The sequence below is a fragment of the Rhinolophus ferrumequinum genome, chromosome 25, assembly GCF_004115265.2.
Source record: "Rhinolophus ferrumequinum isolate MPI-CBG mRhiFer1 chromosome 25, mRhiFer1_v1.p, whole genome shotgun sequence".
NCBI lineage: Eukaryota > Metazoa > Chordata > Mammalia > Chiroptera > Rhinolophidae > Rhinolophus > Rhinolophus ferrumequinum.
The window spans coordinates 40,016,446-40,029,361 of record NC_046308.1 but is presented as its reverse complement, the minus strand read 5'-3'; the positions used below and the strand labels follow the sequence as shown (position 1 = coordinate 40,029,361).

Sequence of the window (12,916 nt, the reverse complement as noted above, 5' to 3'; positions counted from 1 at the left end):
TCCCCCTGTGCTTAAGTTCCGGGCAATTACCCTCCTACAGGTTCTGTTGCTGAGCACGGAAGGTGGGCCTTGTTTATAATTCACTTGCGCGATTAATGCGGGGTCAGGACCACCATAAAGGCCACTGATCCACTCAGTGTTTCCAGTCCCAGATACCTCTTGATAGCAGGATATTAGGTTGGCTTTTGTGATCTAGGCATTTCAAACGTCATCCTCATCTACTTTCTCCAAGGAAAGGCTTAATCCATTGGAAGTCACAGAGCACTAATGGGGAATCGGTATCCGATCACTATTCCCCCCTAAGGTCGTGGTGATTTGGCTCTGGACAGTAACAGCAGTAATCACAATGACAGCTGTCAGGAGTGTCAGAGTGCAAGCATTGAGCAGTTGTGATTTGCAGGCATACTGCTATGACTGTAGCTAATCTTTGAAAGCAACCTTAGGAATATTTAACATTCGCAATTGTTTTGGGTGGAGAAACTGAGGCTTGGAGATCATTTGCCTAAGGTCATAGCTAATAAACAGCAGACCCCAGAGTCTGCCTCTGTTTAATGCAGACGCAAAGCTTGTGCTGCAAACCACTACTTGACACTGCCTCCCTCTGGGATGAATTATGTGAAGTTTTGTGCCTGAGGATAGAAGGCAAGGGGAGATCTCCAACTTGCCACCCTAATTATTATTATTTTTTTACTAGCATTGATATTAAGATGAGTGGGGGAATGATGAGTAGGATGAAAACATCCTCTATAGGTTCACTTGTATTAATTAATCCATTATACATTTATTGACCTCCAACGCAGTGGAAAACATTGTCCTGTTTTATAGAAAACAAAGAGAAATCGTTCATTCTTTCAATACATCTGAGAGATGAGGAATCAGACGCAGATTCTAGAACAAAAGACATGGAGTGAAATGTTGGGGGTTGGGGTGGAGGAGGTAAGAAATAACCAAGCCTAGATCCGACTTAGGAAAAGAAAAAAAGCTTACTTTCTGATCATTAACACATTTTTTCACATGTAATGTCCCCTTTAATCTTTGAACAACCTTGTGAAGTAGAGAGGGCCAGTAGCATGTCTCCTATTTTATGGGAAATTAAGGAACAGAGAGATTGTAGGCCTTGACTATGGTCACGTAGGCAACAAGTGGCAAAGCCAGGTTTGAACATAGGCCTTCTCCAAGCCCGGACTTCTAGCGTCACTCTCGTTGCAGTCCAGTGTATAGGCTGGGCTTAGTCAGAACTTGGCCATGTTCAATGGCCCGTGTACCACTGAGGCTGGCTCTGGAGCTGCCCAGACTCTGCTCTCCTTAAAGATCCAGAGTACACCCTTCAACCCAATGCTTGGCTACTCAGGCACTTTCTTTGCCAGTTTGTAGGAAAGTCTAGGACCCTAATGTTCAACCAGTATAGCGTTCATTCCCTTTGGCGTCAGCTTCCCCCCACATTCATAGTCATTTCACACATGGCTAAGCACCCATTAAGTGACCACTGTGCTCTCTACGCCATCTGACATACGAGGTATGATAAAAAAAAAATACAGTGAATGTTTAAATGAAAAAAAATTATTATAGCAAAAGACACGTTGCCATTAATCCTCCTCAACATACTCTCCCCCGCTTTGAACACACTTACCCCATCGTCCCTGCCACTCTCTAAAGCAGTCCTGGAGTCCTCTTTCGTGAGTGTCTTCAGTTGCACCATCATGGCTGCCTCCACATCCTGAATCACTTTGATTTTGGGAAAGAGCCAGAAGTCGCACGGTACCAGATCCAGTGAATCAGATGGCTGAGGACACATCGTTATGTTTTTATTTGACAGAAATTGCCGTATCAGAAGTGATGTGTGACATGGAGCGTTGTCATGATGGAGGATGATTTATGGCACACTTTAAAACATACCTTCTCTCAACCGTAGCTCATACCTGACTGTACTGAACAAGTTGAAACTTGTCACACACTGTTACTAAGGTTCCACGTGCCACTTCCCATATTAAAGATCCCTGCCTTTCCATTGGATGGCACTCGGCAGCAGCATTCACCGTATTTTGTGATTACAACAGAAAGGCTCCATGTCACACATCACTTCTAGTACGGTGTGTCATCATCTACCTTCTTCACCGCATCTGGCACAATGCAACTTCTGGCTCTTTCCCCAAAGTCAAAATGATCATGAAAGGTAAACATTGTGAATTGATTCAGGAGGTGAGTACTGGGGTTAGACTGTGGCTGGGAGGGGGATGTGATATCATATCAAACTCCAGGGTCAGCTCCGAGAGCAGCTCAGCTCATGCTCTCTGGCAGCCAGAGCACTTGGGCCAGTGACCAGTGATCCAGAGAGGCTACAAGGGACCTGGGCAGGCCCAGCAGTCACGGAGCACTTGAATCTGAGGTATTATTAGCCTGACTATGCAGAGGAGGGGACCCAGGCTCAGTGGGTTAAGTTACTTGCCCAAGTCTTGGAGTCCCGTCATTGAGTAAGTGGGATTCTTTATTGTTTTCCAAATTATTAACTAGATTTTTAATTGAAAAAGCAGTCCAATCTCTTAGTTTAAAATGCAAACAGTAGAGTACACTTTAGAATGGACAGCAAGTTTTCCTCCCACCCCTCCCTGTGTGAAGTTCTAAAAGCACCTCTCCAGGGGGCAAGTGGCCAGCTGGAGTTTCTGTTGCCTGCTCCTCACAGAGCCTGGTGCCAGGCCTTCTCAAAGCTGATGGTCATCAGTGCTAATGTGGCTGGATGACAGGAAAGAGGTAGAATGGACCATGCGTGTACTCTTAGGCCATTCCCAGGGCTTGTGCTGAGCATAGATGATACAAGTAGAATAAGTCCATTGCTTTGTATTTTGAAGGGGACACCATTTATTTTGATATGGACCTTTAGTTTACAATATCTAGCTTTCCTATTCTTCTTTACACCTTCCCTCCTCTCCCACCCCTTACAGGGTTGAGGGAGCTAGTCCTGAGCTTCCCTGAGGAATGCATGTACTTAGGGATAGCTTCTTGCTCACCTGTGTGTGTATTGCAACCTTCCATAAAGAGATTTGAAAAAAACTGAGCTAAGCAAACTGGGAAAGAGAATGAGGGAGGGAGCTATGTGATGGGGGAGGGGAGTTGAATTCAGAATTTAACCATTTGAAGCCACAGATGGGTTACTAAAGACTTACAGATGATGGTACACAGAGAATTTCCAGCTCCAGTGAGCTCAAAGCCAGAGGTAAAAAATGCTGTGGGGACAGAGCCACAGAGAACAGTTTCCAGGCTCTCGGCCTCACGTGGAAAGGTGCTGGCTCGGGTAGTAGATGGCCATCAGCTGTGGCTAGTTGGCCGTCAGCTGTAACCAGTTAGCCAATTAGCCACTGCTGTAACTGCCACGGCTCTGTTGTTTGGTCAGTCGGTTGGTTGGCAGGCAGAGAAGCGGACAGCAGGTTGCAGGTCATGTGGGTCCAGCCTCCAGTGAGACTCTAGTGCCGCCAGTGAGACTATAGTGGTATGACTCCCCTACCTATGGCTCCGTGGGAGTTCCTTTTTGGCCTAGCCATGTCCTGCGTTCTTATGTGGGGAGTGGGACCAGAGACCCCGCAGGCCGCCTCGCACGACAAATGGCGCATCGAGCAGGGTCTCCTGCGCGACAAATGGTGCAGTGAGCAGGGTATGGCGCCAGCCAAAGCTCGGCGAGGGATGGTAAAGCACTTTGTGTGTGTGAAAACTCAGTCTTGGGAAGCCCATGAGGAGCAGCGCCAGAGACGGGTAGCGCAGTCTGCCTCGGAGAGACGTTACCCCTAGGTGGATTGGTGGTCCTCTCGAGCCTCTGGATGGCATGCCGCCCTGTCGGCCATAGCAGGCATCACCGGCTTTTTGGTAGGCTGCTGCCCTAGTCTCCGAGGGTTGCAGACATTTTACACCAAGGCCTCCACCCAATCAGACGCCTGGCGCGGCGAGCAAGATTCCGACCAGGTAGGAAATGGCGTCTGACTCTGAGCAAGAGGACATGTGGCCCCCACACAGTGTGTGGTCCCCGGTGGCCACTGTTCTCAGAAATTGGACCCCAAGGGAAGAGTGTGAGGACATGGATTGCTCTCCGGCCAGTGTGGAGAGGGCTCTGCAGGCTCTGGCTGAGCGGTTGCCAGAGGAGGCGAAGGGGACAGCCGGTCACATGGGCTGGATGTTCCTCACCGCTTTGAGCCTCAACCCGGAAAATGCACTTAATGAAATGGCCCAGGTGCCAGACTAGGTGTCCTGGTTGGAAGCACTGGAAGCTCCGGTCCACCTGTTAGAAGAGGGGCCCCACAGTGGAGACTCTGAGGCAGAGGTGGAGGAAGCGAGTGGAGACAATGTAGCTCCCAACCCCCAAGCCTGGCCAATCTTGAAGCAAAGGGTAAAACATGAGCAACCTTTGGGTCCCGGGGGCATTGCTGCAGGCAACCCAGCTATGACTGAGTTCACGACCTGCACCCTTTACCCTCCCACTGAGTTGCAGGAGCTGGGGAGGCGGTACCAACAGCGCCCTGGACAGCCAGTCTCTGCTTGGCTACTACGTTTATGGGATGTGGGAGCAGACAACATTCTCTGCTCCCCAGGCGAGATGGAAAAGCTAGCCTTCGTGACAGTGCATCCGTCCCTGCGACAAAGGTTACAGCACTGCCATAGGTTGGCCCAAGACCAGGGCAACCATTCTCTAATGGAGAGGCTCACTGCTGCGGTACGCACAGTATGGGGACAGGCTGGCGAGCTGCCAGACACTGTGAGTCAATGGCATCATATACAGAACTTACTCAAATCATCCGTGAAATGGGTATGAGACATGCTGTTTTCAGCCCTAATATGTGGGGGCCGGATGATGAGCTTTTTACAGCCAGCATAAGGGATCTGGTTTTGGATACTGCACCTGCGAGTGCTTTTGGATCCTTGGTTGTCATTCTTATGCTCTATGTGAAGTGGCGGATCCATGAAGTTACAACTGCCATGGCCACCCTAGGGGATGTTGAAAGCCGGAGGCAAAGGAAGTTAAGACAGGAAGTCCGAACAGTGGAGACCTGGAAGCCCAAATCAAAAGTAAAGGGGCGAGGTCGCGGGCCTCTGAGAGTAACATGCGCACAGATGTGGCGTGATCTTGTGGCAGCACGGGTCGATCAGGGAAAAAAATAGACCGACAACCCAATGCACTCTTGTTGAACTTTGGAAACAGTTGCGTCTGGAACAGCAATTCCAGAGAAGCCTACAGGAGGAGTCTGGGAAAGCGCGACCCGTGTCCCTCCAGGACTTCATGCAGCCACTTGAAGCCGACTCCTTTCAGCTTGATTAGGAGGGCAGGAGGAGATTGGTCATACAGTATTGGAATTGGAGAAGGCACATACTGTGAGGCCAACGCACAGTCCCTTTAACTCCCCAGTATGGCCTGTCAAGAAGCCAGATGGGACCTGGCGAATGACTGTGCACTATAGGGAGTTAAACAAGGTGACGCCACCTTTGCACGCGGCAGTACCTTCAATACATGATTTGATGGATTGTCTGACTGTCCACCTGGGAACATATCACTATGTAATGGACTTGGCCAATGCTTTTTTCTCCATTGACATTGCACCTCAGTGTCAAGAGCAGTTTGCTTTTACTGGGACGAGCCAGAGTAGCCAGTGGGCTGAGCTTCAGGCTGTGTGGATGGTAATCATCCACATGCCTGGGCCCCTAGTTATTTGTACTGACAGCTGGGCGGTGTTCCGGGGTCTAACGTTGTGGCTCCCTACGTGGAAACACCAAAATTGGTTGGTAGGACACCGTCCACTGTGGGGTCCAACCATGTGGCAGGACCTCTGGGACCTAGGGCAGAGAAAGGAGGTGACCCTAATGCATGTCACAGGTCACTCCCCCTTAGTGTCCCCAGGTAATGATGAAGCAGATGCCCTAGCACGGGTCCGATGGTTAGAACGGGCTCCTGCCACTGATGTAGCCCATTGGCTGCATAGGAAATTGCAGCCGCTGGAAGCCGAACCATGTGGCAGATGAGCAGACGCTGGGGTCTGCCTTTGAATGGCAGGAGATAGCAGATGCCTGCATAAGCAGATGCCTGCCGTCTGTGCCCAGGACAGCCCCCAAAGACGGAGGCTCCCCTGGGAGACACAGCAGATTACGCGAGGGAGGGTGCCCCTCACTCGCTGGCAAATGGATTACATTGGACTCCTACCTAAGGGCCACAATGCGATATATGCGTTTACAGCAGTGGACACTGCTACGCGGTTGATGTTTGCTTGGCTGTGTCCGGCTGCGGATCAGCGGCGTACAGTGGTCGCTCTTACACGGTTGTGCACCCTCTATGGGCGCCCCCAAGTCATTGAAAGTGACAGGGGTACCCATTTTACGGGGCAAGAAGTGCAGCGCTGGGCTGCTAGGATGGACGTGCAATGGTGGTTTCATACCCCGTATAACCCACAAGCAGCTGGCATGATTGAACGCTACAATGGCCTTTTGAAGCAAGGTCTCTGGGTGTCAAAACACCCTCCCACGATGCGTGACTGGGCCTCGTGTCTATGGGATGTCCTGAGAGTCCTGAATGAGAGACCACGGAAGGGAGGGCCCGCACCAGTAGAAGCTCTGCTACATCGAACGGCCACTCCCATTCAATTACAAGTTACCACAAGTGAGACTCTGTTAAAGCCAGGCTATGGCACAAATGGAAACATTTTGCTGCCAGCACCCACATGCTTGAAAGCAGGGGAATGGGAGCAATGGACTTGGCTCTGGCAGGTCAAAAGCCCCCACTGTCGATGGTTGGGCCTGATAGCCCCATGGGGGGCTGGTTTGATTCAGGACTTGCAAGTGATGCCAGGGGTGGTGGCTGAGTGGCCATCGCAAGTGACTGTAGTATACGGAGGTCCCGATACCGGGATGATTTTGCAGGGAACCTATGTGCTCTCACTATGGCCTATTATGGGATCCCCTGTTCTGTTACATGTTGAAACTATGCAAGCGACCCCAAGCACTGCCATAAAGGTCTGGTACCCCAAACTGGGAAAGGTGCCAGTGGCAGTGACCCTCCTTTCCCAGGACAAAAAGCCAGCATGTATCCTCCCAGATGGAAGGGATTTGCCATTGTTGGTTCCTAAGACTACTGTTTCTTTTCGTCCGTGGGTGCCTGTAGGCTAATATGACACAGGGACCCTCGCGGAAGATGCTTGTCATGTAAATTGTGAGGCGAGACCCTGTAGGGGTGGAGTGTGGGGACAGAGTCCCAGAGAGCAGTTTCCAGGCTCTCGGCCTCACGTGAAAGGTGCTGGTTCAGGTAGCAGATGGCCTCCCCATCAGCTGTGGCTGACTGACCATCAGCTGTAACCAGTTAGCCAATTAGCCACTGATATAACTGCCGTGGCTGCTCTGGTTGGTCAGTTGGTGGGTTGGCAGGCAGAGAAGTGCACAGCAGGTTGCAGGTTGTGTGGATCCAGCCTCCAGTGAGACTCTAGTGCCTCCAGTGAGACTATAGTGGTATGACTCCCCTAACTATGGCTCTGTGGGTGTTCCTGTTTGGCCTACCCATATCCTGCGATCTTATGTGGGGAGCGGGAGCAGAGACCCCACCTGACACCTCACACGACACTAGCGTAGCCACAGCAGTTGTATTAGTGACTAACCGGTTACAGCTGATAGCCATCTACTACCCGAGCCAGCACTTTTCCACGTGAGGCCGAGAGCCTGGAACCTGCTCTCTGGTACTCTGTCCCCACAAATACAGTCTGGGGTGCCTGTGTACAAGCTCTGAGGGAGCCTTGAATGGGGATGGAGAGAGGAAAGCAAGATGCTCACTCTTACTGAGTTCATTACACCTAGAATCTCTTGCAACAGCTTTTCCAGGCATGCATTTTCACCCATGGTTTACAGTTGTGGAAATGAAACTCTCAGGGGTTAAGTAACAAGGTTAAGGACATGTAGTGGCAGCTGGGATTAGAAACAAGGGACGTCTGCTCTGGCCTCTGGTGAGGGGACATTGTTTAGAGGAGGACTGAGGCCTTCGATCTGAAATCTACGTGAGAGGTGATTTAGAGGGTGGGGGAAAGACCAGACATTCCTTGTATCCTGCTCATTAGTGTCCAAGGTGGGGAACAGCTAGCTACATTAGTCACACGTCCTGACTGCCTGTGCTCCCTGAGTATCCTCCCCTGCAGTCAGGCCAGGCTGCTCCCTGCCGCCCGCAGCCTCCCTCCACCCCTCACTGCTCTTCAGTTTATCCAGAGGAGTCAGACCTGCTCCATCTCCCAGGCCTAAGCAAAGCACCCCCACTGAACTGTGACAGTGGGACTTATCACAAACTCCTGGGAGCATCTCCTGGTGGAAAATCCCAAAGGCTGACACCTGGACTGATCATTTTGCCAAAGGACACCCCCAGACTCAATCCTTCTGTTGTTTGCCTTCTGATTTGGTAAAATGTGCAGCTGGGCGCTAGATCTATTTTTTTCACTTGTCTTTTTGTTCAACATTGTGATAGTCATTATAATCACATTCCCATTCCAACATTCCCTCGAGTGCCAACTATGTGCCAGATTCTGGAATGTATATAGAGACAGTGCCATTGTAGAGAGTAGAGGGTGAGAATGGGTACTGGAGCCCATGGCCTGGTTTTTCCTTGACCAGCTGAGTGACCTTGACAAGTCTCACTCAGCCTTTCCACCTTTGGGTTGCACATGTGCAGGCGGGAACAATGAAAGTCTCTGCCTCACAGGGTTCATCTGAGGAGCAATGAGTATGAAATAGTACTTTGTGCATAGTAAGTAAATATTCAGTAAATATCTTTGTGGGGACAGAGCCCCAGAGAGCAGTTTCCAGGCTCTCGTCCTCATGTGAAAAGGTGCTGGCTCAGGTAGTAGATGGCCGTCAGCTGTAACCAGTTAGCCATTGGCCACTGATAGAACTGATATGTGGCTGAATTAGCAAGTGGGGGTTTGTTGGTTGGCAGAGAGGCAGACGGCGGATTGCGGATCACTGCTTCCTGTGTCTCCAACCCAGCCGCCAGCGAAATATAGTGCTGTGACTCCCCTACCTATGGCTCCGTGGGTGTTCCTTTTGGGCCTCACCATGTCCTGCGTTCTTATGTGGGGAGCGGGACCAGAGACCCCACATGACAATCTTTCATCATAAAATACAGTTCCTAAAACTTCACAAAATCAGAGCTGAAAAGAACCTTAGAGATCATCTAGTGTAATGCCCTCATTTTACAAAATGGAACTGAGGCTCAGAGCGGTGACTCCCAGAGTGGGTGAATATCTAGGTCCCTGCCTCCCAGGACAGGGGCTACATCCCGGCATTGCACTGCTTGTTTCCAGGGAGACAGGATTCTTACACATGCTGCCCAACTGTATCTGGTCACAAAGGTTGATTCTCCTTCAAGGAGGCCACAGAGACTGGGGCGGCCCCAAGTCCCCTGCCCTGGCCACCTTGCCACCCTGCATGTTCCATCCAAGCTGCTGGCTTCAGCTAGGAGTTTCTCCCAGCTGGGAGTCAGAACAGCGTAGAACACATCCCCACATCCATTTGTCTTGAGGAGTCTTGAGAAAAACCTTTAATGAATCTGGCTACTCCTCTGATTTCCTCTGTCCACCCCACCACCAAACGACATTTGGTGGCTGTCAGCCTCCTCCCTGACCCACCCTGAAAAATCATGATTAATAATATAAGAGCCCTATGAGGATGAGAGAGAGACCAGTAGAGGGACTGTTGACAAGTCAGGAGAGGAGAAGCCATTTATAGCATGACTGGATCGGGGCGTCCAGACAATGTGCTCAGCCCCTGAACACCGTGAGCTGTTGGCGGGTGGTGTCCATCTGGGCTTATCAACCAGTGATGGTCAGAATCAGCAAACATTGAGCCTCTGTAGTTATCATAGGCACCATAACAAGTGTGCTGGAAAGATACATGCCCGAGACAGGTGTTCCCCTGCCCCCCAGGAGCTTACAGTGTGGTTATAGAGAGAGGGCATAAATAAGGACTAAGGTGAGTAACCATTCATTCATGCATTCAACACTGTTTATTGGTAACTGCACTGCCCTGGGCACTATAGCAAGTGCTGGAGGTATAGCAGTGATGAAGAGGGAGAGGCCCTGCCCTTGTGGAGCTTATATTCAAAATACAAGCATGGACAGGAGTCAGAGACACTTGGAGACATTAGAGGATCTTCTAGCTTGAGGAAGATGACCCAATCTTCAGATTCTGAAAAAATAGATATTAGGTTATGTAAGAACCCTTCTGTAAGAAGCGGGGATGTCTGATTTTTGAGGTTTGAGTGAGGAAACATCCTAGGTAGGTAAATGGTAAAGTAGTCCAGTATTCCAGTGTTCCACAGTGCATGTTTCAAGCTTTCATGGGACAGTGTGCAGAGATGCTGCCCCCCACTGCAGACAGTGTGGGCTGGGCGTTCAAAGGAGTAGTACTCCGAAGTGAGAGGATTTGCTCAGGACTGTAAATTGCTTATGGGTAAGGATTCTGCATGTAAGTCATGAGTAAAAACTTCATGTGGACAGAGCCTTTTTCACGTGCATTATCTGATCTGATTCTTTCATTATTTCTACAGCTATTTTTTGAGTGCCTACTATGTGCCAGCCTGTGCTAGATACTGGGGACACAGGTGGAAAATCCCATCGTGTTTCCTGCTTTCCTGGTGCACATCACCCTGTGAGGTAGGCGTTGGTATTCCCATGTTACTAACGAGGGAACAGGCTCCACGGGGAGGAGCTGCTTGAAAGTATTCCCTTAATAAGGTCCACAGCCAGATCCGACCTGGCTTCTATCCATATCGGGCACTAACTCTGCACTCATTATGATGGGCATGACTGCCCTATGGTGTCAAAACAGTGTCCTCAGTTGCATGGGAAAGTTCTATTTTTGGACTTCTGCCTTCTGAAAGATCTTAAGTGTAGAATTGAGGCCCAGCTCTGCTTAGATTGGGACTATCAGAGACCCTTGGGAATTGGAAGCCATATTTGTATACTCACTGTGGACTTAAAATTGGCCAGGGCTTCCATATGCAACTCTAGTCATAGAAGGAGCATGAGATTTGTGATTGCATATGATGAGACTCTTGAATTTGAGCCCCAGCATTACTGGGATTCTAAGGTACATGACCATGTCACTTGCAGCAAATGGACAAATTACAGAACCTCTCTGAGCCTTAGCTTTCACATTTGTGAAATGTGGTATGTAACAGTATCTCACAGGGTTAACATAATGGTCAGAAATAGTTAACATTTATCAAGTGCTTACTGCAAGCAACACAGGACAAACATCTTATGACTCCTCGTAACAATTCTTTGATGGTACTTTTATTATCCCCATATTACGAAAGAAGAAATCAAGGTTTAGTGAAGTTAAGTAACTTGCCCAACGTGTACAGCTAGTAAATGGCAGTGAAGGACTCAAACTCGCTTCTTAATTGTGACTTTAAGCCCAAGCCCCAAGCACAGAAAGAAAAAAAAAAAACCAGTAAACATTGGCGTCCGTCCCTTCTCAATATACATTTCCATGATGACCCTTTGCCCAGATCTACAGCATTGTGCCTGCTGAGGTGGTTTGTTTTAACCACAGAGAATATACAAAAATGTGTACGACTGGAGATTCATTTCATATTGATGTAAACTTAGGAAATGCCTTTTGACACCATCTGTTCATTTATTTATTCAGCCGATATCAATTGAGCACCTGCCATGTGCCTGATAATGTGCTAGGTGCTTGTCAGAGCCTGCTATCCTAGCTGTCAATTCTGTGGGGAGACAGACAGTATCGTGATAAGCAGGATGTGTGCCCTTATGAGGAATGGTGACAGCATATTGGGAAAGGACCACAAAAAGCCTCAAAAGGAAGGTACTGCAGTAAGCCTGGAAAAAACCGTTTCCAGGCCATCAGGAGATGAGATTACATTCCACACATATTGCAGAGGTGGCATCCCGAGGGAAGTCAAGCTCTGCTGGAGTGTCAGGTGCAAGGGGTGGGTGGCAGGGACAGGAGAGCAGAAGCCAGGTCATGGAAGGGAGTGAGGAGTTTGCCCTTGATCCCTGATGCAATGGACAGCTCACCCAAGACTTTGGGGCCAGAGTGTGTCATTATCAAGTTTCCATTTTAGTTTCCTGGCTGCTGCGAGAACTGACTGGAGAGGGAAGGACTAGAGAGAAGGAGACCAAGAAGGCTGCTGTTGCAGAGGTTTTGGTTGTTGCTGACACTTGTCTGGACTGGAGAGGGCCTGGGGCAATGGAAGAGAAGATTATGGTGTTTAGGGGGCGGAGCTACCAGGACTGGGTGACTGATAAGATGTGGAGTGTGGGGGAGGGGAAATCTAGGGTAACTTTCGACTTGCTGGCTTTGCTCCTTGTGGACTGTGGTGCTGAGAAGCTGCTGGTGGGAATGGTGGAGAGGAGGATACCTTGTTAGGATGAGGTGTGTCCGAAGTACAGTGGGACATCAAGATGGAGATTGCAGGGGGCAGCCAAGTGCAAGTTTTCTGGGCATGAGACGCCGATTTAGAAGCCACACCATGCAGATGGTAGTAAGCCATGCATGGAGGAGAGGTTCTCAGAGAGGCGTAATGGTAGTAGGAAGGGGGCATTGGCGCTGTATCTCCAGGATTGTTTCTTTTTTATCCCTAAATTATTAAAATACTTTCAGTTAATAAAGGCTGCACTCTTAGGTTCTAAGACAGACTCATCTAAATATTGAAGTGAAAATAAGACCTCAAATTTCTTTGTGCTTTTTGATAAAGGATCTGAGAGCTTCATCTTCCTACTCCCATATGCAGAACTTTGCAAACCCTTGAGCCGTACAAACATGTAACATCATGGCTCTTTTTATTCCTGTAAGGTGTGGGAGGAGATTAGTCCTCATCATTGTGCCTGGGCCTCACAGCTGAGGCCCAAGAGCAGCCCCGGACCTAAGCTCTTGTTGTCCTTACACT

General features: G+C 49.4%; 1 protein-coding gene across 2 annotated transcripts in view; it reads left to right on the top strand.

Annotated features, from left to right (window-relative positions):
• Positions 1-12,916, top strand: part of GRIK4 (glutamate ionotropic receptor kainate type subunit 4) — a 637,398-nt gene that overhangs the window by 189,318 nt on the left and 435,164 nt on the right. For both annotated transcript variants that reach the window (XM_033098464.1, XM_033098466.1), the window contains exon 3: positions 10,547-10,652. The gene's annotated coding sequence lies outside the window, so the exon portion shown is untranslated. The remainder of the gene's footprint in view (positions 1-10,546; positions 10,653-12,916) is intronic.